Raw genomic sequence first — 11849 nt, forward strand, 5'->3', positions numbered from 1 at the left:
ACCAACGACCCACCATCATTGTAGAATTTGGCCCAAATGCCACTCCTGCAAAGAGCTTTTCTCTCACCGCTTATTATCAGTGGAATTGTGGCCCCGCCCACACCCTCCACTACCAGTGCCCTCTGAAGGTACATCAAAGTCCTAACCTCCAGTTCCTTTGAATATAACTTCATTTAGAAATAAGGTCTTTATAGATGTCATCAAATTGAGATGAATTCATTAAGGTTGGGCCTGATCCAATGATGGGTGTCTTTTTGTAAGACAAGGAAAATCTGGGCAGAGATGCACACAGGGAGAATAACTGTGTGAAGATGAAGGCAGATATGGAAGTTACACTCTCAAATAATGCCCAAGCCAAGAAATGCTTGGGGCTACGAGAAGTTGGAGGAGGTAGGAAAGGAACCTCTGCTAGAGGTTGTAGAGGGAACATGACCCCACCAATACTTTGATTTTAACCTCTGGCCTCCAGAACTGTGAAGGAATACATTTCTGTTATTTCAGATGCCCCAGCATTTGGAACTTTGTTACAGTAGTTTTAGGAAACAGGTACACCCTTCTTTTTGAAGTAGTAGCCACAACTCCTTTGCCCCACCATGTTGGTTTCTATCCCATTACCCTGGTTTATTGTTTTCATAGCAGTTCGTGAAATTCTTGTGTTCATTTTTGGGTTCCTATGCTTATTTTTTAATTCATGTGTAGTTTTTAGCTTCTTTGCTTAACATCCCTCCCTGTCCTTCACCGAAACACAAGCTCCTTAGAGAACTGGGGACCTTGTCTGTCACTCTCGACTGTGCCTGGAAAACACATGTGATTTACCCGTTTTTGGCATTCTAGTGACCTTACCCCTCCATCTGATTAGGACACTGCATACCTTCCTTGGGAGCTGAGAATGGTGTTGGTTTTGAAGTGATAACTGATACCTGAAGGGTTAATTCTGAAAACTTTTATAGCCGCTGGGCTCTGTAGAAGCTGGTGCCCTAGATCAAGGAGCCAAAGGTGGCAGGAACAGAGATCAAGTTATATCCAGAGAAAGCAGTGGAAGAGCACTTTCTTATCCCTTATCTTCTAAGACACACAAAAATGCAGATGATTTAGACTGACATAGAGATCCTTGTGCCTTTATTGCTATACTTGATTTTGATTCTAGTGTGAAAGGATCAATATTAAGTAGCATGTTTCCATGCCAACTGCTATCCAGAGAACCTCCTTGGAGTCTGTTCCTTCACATACAGAACTGAGTTGCTCTCTGTGGACTAGGTGGACATCACGTGTGACTATCAGACTGCAAAGAAGGTGTTGCCCAAGAATGGGACAGAACCATTTTGGTGCATTCTTTAAGTAGAGTTTCCAAATCCTGAAGAAGACGTGATATGTGGGAAGGAGAAGTTATGAGAAGTGGGACACTTGTGAAGAGTTCCCCCACCCCTTGCCCTCCAAGAATTTGGATGTTCCAGAATTAATGCCAGGAAGCAGCATGGAAGTGTGGGTACACAGTTACCATTACCCTTAAGAACCACTGATTGCCTTTGGTCCAGCTGCATTTGCCCACATTGTTTTCTGCCCAGTCTGTTCCTAGGTTCCCATCTGACTCATCCCTTTTCTGAGGCTAGCCAAACTGAGGATGGCATGAAGAGAAAGCCTTGTTGCTGACCAAGGTGAGAGCATGCAGAATCTCCTTGATATTACCCATTGAACTACAACGTCAGCAAAAATCACCTTTGACATCATAGTATCTTTATTTCCTTAATAAGTTCTATAAAACATCCACATGTGCAGTATTAGTTATCATCTGATTCCTGGCTTATAGGTACTTTATAAATACTTTTTGTATGCATGAGTGGTTATTATATTATATTATATTATATTATATTATATTATATTATATTATGAGTGGTTATTATATCCCACATGTGTGTTGTTGCATTCTTGGGTGCTTTGGAAATAAGGAATGATTTTGTGCTGATGTGATCCCACTTGGGAACTCATTCCATTTGGAAACCAATGGTGTACATTTAAAAGACAGCTTCCTAGGGCAAAGAGAAGGACTAAGGAGTATTGCAAAGCCACTGGGGCAGCCAGGATAGAGCCTGTGGTCCTTCACTTCTGTGGTCCTAATGTGAAAACCTGGCATATTCCTTCAAGTCATTCGTTACAAGGAAGCTGAAGTCACAGTTCAAAGATATTTGTCAGAGTCAGACTCTGTCACTTGATTAAACCCACAGAATGGTTTCCCAGCCCACTTGAAATAATACCAGTGTTCTTACCATGTTCTAGAAGCCTAGATGATTTGGTTCCTGCCTAAATCCCATCTCATCTTTGACATTTTCCTTTTCCATACTAGCCTTTCTTTTGTGTCTTGAACCGAGAGCTCTTGCTGGCCTTCCAGCTCTTCTATCTGCTTTTCTTTGTGTGTGCCCCTGGGTACCATTGCAAAGTTTCAAGTTAGAAAGTGACATTTTTGTTTGATAAATGAATTCGCAGCGACTGAAGGTGGCTGGGAGTGGTAGAGGCATAGCTCTTCTGGCCCTTGCTTTACACATTTTCGCTTAAAATACCCCCACATCATCATTCATTAAACCAATCCTCTTGGAGGAGCTTGGATCTTATGTCCAGAGAAATTTTCCTGGGAATGTCATTTTAGAAAAAAAAAGAGCTTTCTGGTGGCTATTGAAGTACACTTGGTTCACAGTCATTTTGAATGGAACTTCAAAACACCATGACTCAGGTAGTGCTGAAGCATTTTGTATCAGGGACAGTCCTTCCCACATGTGTGTTGCATTAGGAAACTGCTTGAAAGACAGTTTCAAGACAGGCTTGAAAGACAGGAAGAGATTTCAGGAATCTTAGGGGGTGGAGCACCAAGAGAATCATACTTCAGAAGTACATTCAGAGTCCTCTCTACCTGGCCCCTCATTCAGTGTTATGAAGCATAGAATTCGATAAGAATAGTCCAGACAAGCTCTTCCTAAGGAAACAATGAAAGATTTCACCATTTAACTGGGGTTATTAAATTGCTGTGACACTGACTACAGATCGGAGATAGCTGTTCATTATAACTGCACATGGCTTTGTATTTAATGGGTCATTCCTCAGCTGTCAGACCTAGCTTTGTGTGGAGTCAGATCTGGTAACTAACTCTGGACCATGATTTCAGGTCTTGGGAAGGGCTTTCTCTTCCTGACCCAGCAAAATACTTTGCCTGCCTGCTCAGTGGTTTAGAAAATTATTTTAAGAGCAGACAGATTTATGATAGACATTTGCAGTGAAATTCTGTAGATTGAGAATGATGTTGATTTATATTTAATGGTGTGAAAATATGCCCAAGATATATTATTAACTGGAAAACAAAACTAAAAGTACATATAGTTTTATTAAAAAGTTTTATAAAAATTATAGAAAATGATGTATTTTTCTCTGGCTTTATTGAGATATAATTGACATAAACATTGTACAAGTTTAAGGTTTAATGATGGGATATATGAATTTGTTGTAAACTGTTTGTTATAATAAGGTTAATTAATGCATTTTTTGCCTCACATAATTACCATTTAGCCGTTGTTAAGGTGAAAATATCAAAGCCCTATTCTCATAGCAACTTTTAAGTATGTGATACACTATTGTTAATTCTAGTCACCATGCAGTACCTCAGATCCCCCAAACTTACTATCTTATAATTGAAAGTTTGTGCTCTTTGACCAGCATCTCCCCATTACCCTCAGCTCCTGGCAACCACTATTCTATTCTTTGTGTCTTTGAGTTCAATGTTTTTAGTTTCTACATATAAGTGAGATCACACAGTATTTGTCTCTCTTTGAGTTATATTTCACTTAGCACAATGTTCTCGAGGTCTATTTATATATTTTTGAAAAGGTTGCAAAGGAAATAAGCTTGACTGTTATATACTCACATGTTAGCAGGGCTGATTTCTGGATCATGGAATTACCTGTACCTCCCTCCAAGGGCAGGTCCTAGTGGGTGGTAATGCATCAGAAAGACACATCTATATGTGGTCATTTTCAAATTCCAAATATTATCAGTGGTGCCCTCTTTTCAAATCAAATATTGTATGAAGTGCCAATATGTAAGACAGATGAAGAATAAAACTGTCTTCACCAAAATCGAGGAGAAGCAGAACAGGTCTTTTCATACCCCCTTTTCCTCCAACTCCCCTGTGGTGGTTCCCAGGTACCCCAGGGGAGCATAGGATCCAGGGAACACAGTTTAGATACCACTCCCCTGAGGTGTGGAGAGCAAGCCTGAAAGTTGGGTCTTGAGACAACTAGCCTAATGTCAGTCATCCATGTAATGAAGATCCAGGTAACCTGGACTGCACTACCTCCAGTATGCTGTCATCACAACAGTCATGGTATTAAATGAAACATTAAGCAAGTGTCAAAGAATCCTTGATTGACTAGGGCTTATTATCTTTGTATTCCTTAGGTGCTGTGAAATTTTAACGTTATCGTACGCAGATTCGAAAAGCCTCACAATCATGATCACACAGGATTTTGTGTAGCTGTTACTCACAAGCACAGAAGCTGTCCCTCAAAATCTGCAACACATGATTATTCATCACCTGTGGGAATAGGGAGTCGGGGAGAGGACCTTAGCGTAAGCTTTCAAGGACCTGGGCAGAATTTGTTGTTGTTGTAGTAGAAAAGATTTTTATTTGCAGAGCTTCCAGTGTGGTGGCTGCTGACTTCTCTTCCAGGAGCTCAGAGGTCCCTGAGGCTGTCCTTGCAGGGACAGAAGAAGATTGACAGCCTCTACACTCTGGGTGCTGACCCCTACTTTGAATAGATCATTAATGTTTCCATTTTATATGTTGCTATTCCATTTAAGGCTTCATTTGGGAAAAAAAAAAAAAAAAAAAACAACCCAACTGTAGCAAAGTGCAAGTTTGAAAAGTACTGCTTAATGTATCAATCAGTGTGTGCTAAAATTGAAAGTGTTTTACCATCCAGTTGCTCTAGTGCTTATTTCTGGGAACTCAAAATCGATAAACTTGAAACAAATATTTTTATCCATGAGAAGGAAAGGGAAAATTTTGTACATTAACCTTTTGCCTTAGTTGGGATCATTTCTTTGTCTCAAGTGAAGGAAGATACAATTAAAAATGTTTTTTAAAAAATTGTTTTGGGTAAATCGTGGAATGTTTGAAAAATACCCATATGCATGAAGACAAAAGCAATTTATCCCCACATGATTATTCCCACAGCCTGAGAAAACAACCATGAATATTAATGGTCTATTTCTTCTGAGTCTCTTTTCTGTACACCTGTACCTGTGCAGGCATAACTGGTGTTGCAGTGTGTGTAAAGTTTTATTTTCTCTTCTTTTTGTTTTATGTTATATTTTAAGCCTTTTTTCCCTGTCATTAACAGTTGTATTGTGTGGATGTTCCATTGCTTCCTTTACTCCTTTGTTCCTTTTGGAGGTTTAGGTTGTTTTAAATTACTTTAAAAAAAAAAAAAAAGAATAATGTTGGGCGCCTCTTGGTAAAAGAATATTTAATATCACATTTTTTTTTTTTCAAATCAGAAAGAAGCCTAGATATATGGTTGCTGATTATAGGGCAGGAAAGCATATCTTTAAAGCTCTTCGGACACAGTGCCAACTTCAAGCCAATGTACCCACCATCTCCAGTGCAAGTGCTCAGCACTACTGCTCCCTGCTCAGCAGCGCCCCCTTGCATTACTGCTTGTTTTCTTTTTCTCTGGGCAACATGATCCCTCTATTTAAGAGGTATTTATTAAGTACCGGTTATGTTTGAGACCCTGTTCTTAAAAAAGGAGGGCATGATATGGTAGGAAGAAAAGTTCTTTCTTGCAATGAACTTATATTCTAACAGGGAAAATGACAATAAACAAATAAATGTGTACCTTATGTCAGTTTAACTGGTGAAAAGCTTGACTGCACATAGCTGATGTTGCATCAGCATTGGCAGAGAGGCCTGCCAGGGGGTTCTGGTTCTGGTGAAATCTACCAGTTCCTCTGAGGCCCCTAGAAGGCTCTTGGGTTAAATGGACTATTTATTTGGGTCACTTTATTCTATTTTGTAGCTGACTGTATTCTTTGACCAGTTTATTGTTTTTGTCTATGTAATCCGTTTGGATTTGTAATCCTTTATCATAGGTGTTCAAATAGGTGAGGCATTTTTACTCTTTTATCATTTCAAAGAGTATAATAATTTATATGCCACAGATGCTTTTTGTTTTCAGGCAAATGAAGATGGAGTTTGGGGACAGTCACAATTACGTGAGATTTTTGCGTGCCTTTTTTCTGTCTTTGCTGTGTGTTTTTGCTAAGGAATAGTAAAGAAGCAATAGTACCTTTATGCTATCTTTAACAATTTCACTGTGTGGTTAGAAAAGAAAAATTAGATATCTGGAAATGTTAAGTGCCTCAAATATTCAGCGCATGTATTTGACATAACAGGTATAATTGAAGATCTTTCTCTCTAACTTAATAGTCAGCAATGAGTGCTGTTTTAACTAATGTTAGAAATGTGTAATAGTTTCTGCAGGTGCTCTTGGGCAAGGCAGAGAGGCACACAAAATGTTCTGATGTGTTTGTAAGAATGCGCTGTGGAGCCAGTCTTCCAGGTACAAATCAGGGCTCCACCTAGAACAGCTTCATGACCTTGGGCAAGTTACTGCTTCTCTCTTGGCCTCTCGAAAGCCCCCATTTTATAAATTGTAAAGATTAAAGGAGTTAATATATGTAAAATTCTTTTTTAAAAAAGAGAATTAATTAGCTAATTAATTAATTTGCAAGAGCACGCTAGTGGAGAGAGGAGTAGAGAGAGAGAGGGACATGAGCAGACTCTACCCTGAGTGCAGAGGGTCATGTTGTAGTGGGCAGGGGTGGCAGGGGCTTGATCTCACGACCCTGAGATGATGACCTGAATGGAAATCAACAGTCTAATGCTTAACCAACCGATCCACCCAGGTTCCCCAATGTATGTATGGTTCTTAAAATTGTGCCTGGCTCATAAAAAAGGCCCAGTAAGTTTTAGTTATTATTTTTATTATTAACATTATTATTATTTTGCTTTATCACTGTATTTTTAAGAACTCCAACATCCTTGGGCCAGATGAGGTTTGTATTGGGGTCACTTTCTTACTCAATTTTGTAGCTAAACACATTCATCTAATAAGTCTGTTGTGAAACTTACCAGGAGATCTGATTTTGGTCTTCTCTTTTCTTTCTTAGACTCTTCACTTAATACCGTTTGACCCGACTATGGCACTATCTTCCTTCCATACCCTAACACAGGTGAGTGTTACACTCAGGCACTCACAGTCATTACTCTTCATGACTGTCCCAATTCAGTGTCCACCTGGTAAACTTTACTGTGTGGTCCGTGGCCTCATGCAGTATTGCAAGTGAGATCTGCTGAGATGGTCTTCTCTTGTGCCTAGGCCATCTCACAGGATTATAATATTTTGTGAACCCCACCAATATCAGCATCCTTCACCGGTTTTCCAGTAATTCAGTGGTTAGAAACACTTTGACACAGGTAACATTATTTTGGTTAATGAACATTGGATATGTTGGGAAAAATATCCCTCATCTTAGGCTCATGCATAAAATTTCCCAGGTGTTTGTATTTATTTCCCTTTCTTCTCTTGTACACATTCCATGCTGGACAGATCTCAGAAATGTGGGCAGGCTGAGTCAGCCCATGAACTGGCGATTCTTACCTTGTCCGTATCTCAGAATCCCTTACAGGAGTTTAAAAGATGGTGGAATTGAAGTCCTAGCCTCAAAGATGTGGATTTAACTGGTCAGGGGTAGGGGGAATTTGTTATTAAGGTATGGTTTTCCATGTTTTAATATTATTTATTATTATTTATTTATTATTTTCCATGTTTTAATAAGCCTTTTAGTTTATTATTTATTATTATCTGATGCATGTTAAAAGAACCATTGAACTTGGATGTATAGCCTGATCATGGGGCCTTTTAATGATTGATCTAATGAGCAGCCCATACTGAGAACCATTGCAGTGGCTTCCTCTGGATGATGTAGTCTTACGAGATGTCAGCTTTTAAAGATTAGTTGACCTTTTAATGAAGAGGGTTCTGTATAGATAAAAGTAAAGTTTTCTTCCATTTGTAAGCTCCTACTAGTGGACATATGATAGGTTGAGTTACCAAATTGTCTCTGAGGGAAGCTCAGCTTTCAATTTTTTTTTTTAAATTTTTTATTTTTTATAAACATATAATATATTTTTATCCCCAGGGGTACAGGTCTGTGAATCGCCAGGTTTACACACTTCACAGCACTCACCAAAGCACATACCCTCCCCAATGTCCATAACCACACCCCCCTTCTCCCAACCCCCTCCCCCCAGCAACCCTCAGTTTGTTTTGTGAGATTAAGAGTCACTTATGGTTTGTCAGCTTTCAATTTTTAAGATAAGACAGCTTTATTATTGATCCTTTGTGTCTTCCTTTGGAAAATTGTCTATTATTGGTAAAGCTTTGGCATGGGATATTGAGTTGGGCCTATTCTTGCATTTCACTGAGCTCCTAATTAAACCAGTTTATATGGAAGGCTTGACAGACGAGACTTGGAGTTAAATATATTGATTTGCATATTGATTTTCTTTGAATCTGGTGGTTGCCACTATATATCACACCCGACCAGAATCTGCTTTGTTTTGATAAGAAAGATAATTCAGGCAGTTGGGTTTATTGCTTAAGCTGTTAAACTGCAAAATAAAGTAAAAGTTGTCAACCGTTTTCTTTTATGGCTGCTGGAGGAAAGGTTCAGATTAAAGTCACTAGGCTGATGGTGGTACGGTATATCTGTTTTTCCTGGGTTCAACAGCACTGTTCATCTCTAAACATCCCTAGATAGTTTTATAGCAGTGCTTCCTTACTTTATTATACTTAGAATCAACTGGAGAGTTTGTGAAAGCACAGATCCCTGGGCCCCACTCTAGAGTTTCTGTTTCAGTATGTCAAGACTGGGACCTGAGAATTTGTGTCTGACAACTTCCCAGGTGACGGACAAGGCTGCTTTTGATGGTGTTGGTTGGGGAGACACTGAGAACTGTACCAGAGCATTTAAATTGTATTTCATAGTACAGTATTACATAGGGTATATATAAGAGCAAAAAAGTGGTAAAAATTGCTTTTACAAAGATTACTTGGCAGTTTGTTCCTTCCTAGGTAGTAGAAGTATTCTAGAATAATTTTAGAGCATTTACTCTAAATCTAGGTCTCATACTTCCCTAATTCTGTCTGTAGCTCTGGGGCCCAGAGTAATGCATGGAAAACATAGATCTACCTGTTTCAGATTTGTAAAGCTTTTCTGACCTCATAGTGTCTATTCATGTAATGGGAGTATTCTCTGCAATGTTAAAAGCTTAATTCAAAGGGTAAATATTTCAGGAAGATGATGTTAGTGCAGCCTTGGGTCCACATGATGGTATCTTTTCTGAATCTCCTTCTAGTTTATATGCCCAAAGATTTATATTCATAGTAAATATCTATGCCTCTTTTTCTGGGTTCTTGACCTCTATGCTAGGGTACCAAAAATTGGGTTGTAAAAGTTTCTGTTGCAACTCAATGCTTCCAGCTTTTAGATGTCCAAGTATATCGTTAAAAGCCTACACATTACCTAACAACCGGCATTTATACATACAAATTCTAAGTTACTTAACTCCTTTAAGATAGAAAAAAGGAGATCCTTCTATCTTACATACTAACTCCAGAGAGCCTACAAATGAAGGAAATTTCCAGAAGGAAATGCAGTGTCTCTCCAAGACTGTTAAGATCCCACTGTACAGAAGGCAAATATCCACCATGAATGTGTCTCTAATAAGCCTTAGTTAAGGATATAGAGAACTTAAGGTAAAGATATCTTACAGAGTGAGGCAGGTTTATGTATCCTGCTTTTTGGGACATAATTCTGTATAGGTTTATCATGTTTCTGCATGCTTGTACATGTTTACGTCTTGCACTTAACTATTCAGATTGACAGTTCATGGATATTTGAATAGTGGCCAGCTTTGGAAGAAAGAAAAAAATGTCTCCCCCTGGACCAAGGGGCAAGAATCCTTCTTGCCCAGTATAAAAGATGTGGGTTCCCTAAACTCAGCACTCCTTGCTTTATGATAAAAGATACCATATGGGCAGGTGTCACTGGACTGTCTTCATATCACTCTTTTGGAATTGGGGCTTAGGGAAATGGGGCAAAAATGCTGATGCTGTGTCTCTTGCTGTGAGTAATAAGCTGTCCTTCACCTCTGACCTTGGAAACCTGTCTTCTACCAGCATCCATATAGCTGTGGCAGGCTAGGTTGTAATGTGCAAGCAAGGAAAATAGCAGACCTTTTATAATTCTTGGCACTTCTTTCCCTTAGTTGAGTCCCCATCATAGTTCAGTCATTCTATTACATGCTCTCTTGGAGCTGTATTCTTTGCTTTCAGAGCAATTATTTTTGTAATTGTATATTCTGCACATTCATTAGTATGACTCTTTGATTCAGATTTGTCTTCTTCACTAGGCTTCATGAAACAAGGGCTGTATACTTTGTTTTAATTTATTTTGTTCACTTTTGAAACTTGAGTGCCCTGCAGAGAGCCTGGCACATGGTCAGAGTTTAACCAATATTTACTGAATAAAGGAAGGAATTAGGTCTTCTTTGGTTCTTGCTACACATTGGATTCTCTGGAAGGAGACAGTGAGACAGATGGTGTTTATTAGGGTCAATACCAGTGGAAGGAAGATGAGGAAAGAAGGACTGGGCAAAAGGATTCATTCTTATCAAATTCTCACTAGTCTATGAGACGTTCCCTTCAGTATTGCTCTGAGTTGAGGCAAGGGGTCAGGGCCTTCATAGTGCTTCACTGACCATCTCTATTGGATGTGAACTTCTCTGCATAGGGGGTATGGCTCTGGAGGAGGACATTTTTCAAAGAAAGCTGACAGTCCAGGATCATCTTCTAGTAACATTCCAGTGTCCAGGTGAATAATCCCTTCACCAGTGAAGGAGATCTAGGAGTCATATCATGCAGTCCACCACAGGCCCCTTCAATGTGTCCATGTTTTTGATATAAGAGAGACTGTAGAGACGGTCTTTCTCTAACTATTGTTTTTGTGTGGTTCTTGTGAGCTGTTCAAGGGTGGGTAAGGTATCTTATTCATTTTTGCAATCTTTTGTGTATTTCAAGAAGCTCACTCTTTTTCCCATGGAATGTGAAGTGGCACATTTATCCCCAAATGCTTGTTGGGCATTATTACAATAATCTTCTATTTAAGAACCATGCCATTCAAGTGTTTTAAGACCGCTGTTGTAGAGGATAGTTTTGACATAAAGGGAAAAGTACTTGAACATTCATTTCTACTTCTCCTTCACATGAATTCTATGTTCCAAATGTCTTGAAATCCCTAGAGAATATCTGGCTTTTTCATGCATTTAAACTCTTGCATGGGCTCTTTCCTTGGACTGAAATGCCAGTGTCTCTGTCATTCTGCCCAAACTCTTTTCTATCCACTTCTAAGCATGTTTTGGGACTGAACTCAAATGTTGCATCTTTTGCCCAATATATTCTGAATTTCTCCCTGCCTCTCCCCTCAGGCTTGTTTGTGCTCTCAGTGTTTTGTAGACATTTCCTCTTAGCAGTTTTCACTTTGCTGTAATTTCCTTATGTCTCTCTTTATTATGGGACTGAAAGCTGCTTCTGAGCAGAGACTAGATTTTATTCATGTATCCACACCTTATCACAAGTCTCAGCACCAGTACTGTGGCTCATAATAACTTGTGAGTGCTAAATGTTAAATATGTAAGGAATTTTGAAAGGAAGTTGTTAAATAGAACAATTACTAAAAAC

General features: G+C 39.1%; 1 long non-coding RNA gene across 3 annotated transcripts in view; it reads left to right on the top strand.

The window, feature by feature from the left end:
• Positions 1 to 7265, top strand: part of LOC116579942 — a 93260-nt gene extending 85995 nt beyond the window's left edge. Inside the window, exons 4-5 of one of the 3 annotated variants that reach the window (XR_004281471.1) lie at positions 6518 to 6605; positions 7216 to 7265. This is a non-coding gene — a long non-coding RNA (uncharacterized LOC116579942). Of the gene's footprint in view, positions 1 to 1565; positions 1621 to 4440; positions 5039 to 6517; positions 6606 to 7215 lie in introns of those variants that run through there. The other 2 variants (XR_004281470.1, XR_004281472.1) reach the window with 2 other exon arrangements.
• The last annotated feature ends 4584 nt before the right edge of the window (positions 7266 to 11849 follow it).

Source organism: Mustela erminea, chromosome 1, assembly GCF_009829155.1.
Source record: "Mustela erminea isolate mMusErm1 chromosome 1, mMusErm1.Pri, whole genome shotgun sequence".
NCBI classification, from domain to species: Eukaryota; Metazoa; Chordata; class Mammalia; order Carnivora; family Mustelidae; genus Mustela; species Mustela erminea.